Below are 3182 nucleotides of genomic sequence, written 5' to 3' on the forward strand. Positions count from 1 at the left end.
GACTATTGGTGATAAATATTGCACTTTTAGCAGCCAATATAATAGTGATAAGTGTGAAAATTTTCTTGATTTACAAATCTAAAACCAGATATTTTGACTCCAATTAAAACCACTAATCATGGATATTAATGTAATTTCCACGCAAAAAACATTTATAATCACATAGTTCCGTACTCATAGCAATCACAATTTATAACTTATATCACAACATTTTAATTTTTTAGAAAATACGCAGGATTGTTGGCACATATTTGATGGAAAATATACTTTCTACGGAATTACCATTTTTGTCGAAAGTTTTCCCAAATTTAAATATGCTCAATAGTTGTTAAACGATTCTTGAATGATAGTTTATTTGGACATCTGTCACTGAAACAATGCTCTTGAATCCGTGCCATGAAATGGATAATCCTTTACCTACACACATAATTTTGCTTTGAAATACCATGTTGAAAACCATGCAGCAAATTATTTTAAGCTCTGCATTTTTACACTAAAGTTTACTTAGGATTGTATTTATAAATACCTCATTTTTAACTTAAATAAAGCTTTAGTAACCTAACTTTTTTATTTTCAAATGGGTTTATTTTTTCCTTTGCATTTTTTATTAATTAAATGTTTTGCATTTTTTGTTTATTCACAAAAGCATAAAAAAATTAAATGAAAGTTTATGGTTTGATGAAGAGGAAAGAGGTACACTAAATTTTACTGCAGTGAAAGAAATGCTATTTAAAAATTATTATTTTCAAACCAAATTTTATTTAATTACTTTGAAAAAAAACAGCTTAAGAAAGGTTCAATTGCTGGATTACCTCAGATAAATTACTTAAACTTTTTTTTGAGACATTTTATAAAAAGTTTTAATAATTTTATGTCCCTGTTTAAAAGAAAAATTTTTAATTTGTTTAGGATTAGAAATTACGGAATCTTTACTAACAAATAAATTACTTATTCTTAAAATAAATTTTAATTACAATTTTCAATATCACTCATAAATTATTTAATATTTTAATGAAGTAAAAGTATCAGTATTCACATTTTTATATTTATACATTTTTGAATGAATTAAATTAATTAAGCTTATAATAATTAAAATGCTAAATTGACTTAAAATGACTCATTTAAAATATTTATTAAAAAAGTTAAATTTTTTTTATTTACATTATTTATTTGTGATAACAGTTTAACTGTTCACTCATCACTAAGTATAATTCTTACTGCAATATCGTAGCCAGAGATTACTATAACTCATAATTATCTAAGAAAGCATAACATTTGTTTATTCTCAAGAGGTTCTACCTTACACAAAAAAGTTATCTGTCACATATCTAACTACGGCACAACCCCGCATTCCTTTTTAAAACTGTGGTTAAAGAAATAATTTTAAATACATGGATTGCCCATTGAGGTGATAGATAAATGTGATAGATCGATTGTAAAGTAATAAAAATATATGTACTGACATAGTTTTTTTCAGCAACTGAAAATAGTGCAAAATATGTTCCGATTTTAAACGTAATATAATAATTGATATTAAACGAAACATTATTGATATTTTCATTAGAATTACTTTTTTATTAATTTTTTTATTCACAGTTTAGTGACCGTATTTATCGGAAATTAATTTAAAACTACTAAAAATGCTCTTATAATTTTCAACAAGGGACGTTATTTTGGGTTAAACAAACCCAGCAATAGTCCTACAAGGGTTAAATAGGAAAGTTTTTTCTGAAAATCTGTTGAAAAATTTGACAGCCACACAAAAAAAACGTAACTCCTGTTTTGATCCGTTAGTGGTATTTTATTTCTCACTGTAGTTCTCAACCCATCAGCAAGAGGTCTAGCCTTTAAATTGAAATGAAAAACATTTATAAGATATTTTATTTTATTTAGAATTTTAAAAATTTACCTTTGGCAGTTATTTTATTTAAATCTTTAGGTACTAGGAATTACATAAATATGAAGTCAGGTGTTTAAGTATAGTATTCTTAATTTTCAGCTTTCTTATTATTTTGTATTTTCATTTTTGAATTGGTTTGTTGATACAAAATGTATTTAATGCATTTTACACTTCATTTTCACTTCAAGTTTTATATAATATTAAGTATTAAATACAATTTTTGAAATATTTATATATTCTAAAAGATTTTCTGTAACTTATTTCTTTTGCTTTCTTAACACCAGTAATAATCACCCTTTTATTTACTTAAAACTTTACATTAATATATATTCTAATCTTGTGTAGTAACTTATCCAAACTAATGGATCAGTGTCTGTTGAAAATTCATTTACTAAAATGACCCTTTTTCACTCACCATTAAACTAACTGCGGTAATAAATCCTTCATACTCGTATATACCCACAGATACTCTTATCTCCGCATAACTTATTCATTTGCAATATCAAGCAACCCACAAAAACTTAAGATTATTATAAGTTGCCTATTGTGAGACAACACATATGTTGTTCCTTCCACTCCTAAATCTTCTTAAAGTTTTCGTTAGTTTTCTTTGCAGATTACAAAATGATTTCGGCGTTACATAAAAACAAAGAGTGGTTTCCTATACAAGTTGCCAAAGAAGTTTTTGCTTCAAAAATTGAATAAAAATTTAATTTATTTTATTTACAATATTTTCAAAATTTCATGAAATATATAAAATATAAATATTTTTCATTATTTACTTTTCTGTTGAATTAATATTTTAATTAAAAATTAAATTTTCATTTCTTTTTAATTTCAATAATCCATAAAATTCGCATTTAAGTACAACATCAACTAAAAACCAAATGAACCGAAATAAATAATAATATTATTTCATTTCAGATTATATTGATATAATAATTTGTTTAATTAGCAATACTTTATTTAATATTAACATATTAAATAATTTGCATTCTAAAATTGTTTTAGAGAAATATTAAAAAATTATTTTTTCGTAATAAATATTTTAATAGTGACAATCGCAGCAAATAAAAAAAATTATTTTAATTATTTTAAGGTTTCCGCAGTTTTTATCTTTACTAATACGATTTGTTGTAAAGTTATATTTTATCAATAAATCATTTTTTGATATTCTGAATTAAAACTAAAATACTTTGCATAGATTAAATCGACTATATCAATACTAACTGGCTGGCAGATGTTTAAAAAAACGATAGGTAAGTAGTAGCGCATTAATATT

The sequence above is a fragment of the Teleopsis dalmanni genome, chromosome 1 (assembly GCF_002237135.1).
Source record: "Teleopsis dalmanni isolate 2A chromosome 1, ASM223713v2, whole genome shotgun sequence".
In the NCBI taxonomy this organism is placed as follows: Eukaryota; Metazoa; Arthropoda; class Insecta; order Diptera; family Diopsidae; genus Teleopsis; species Teleopsis dalmanni.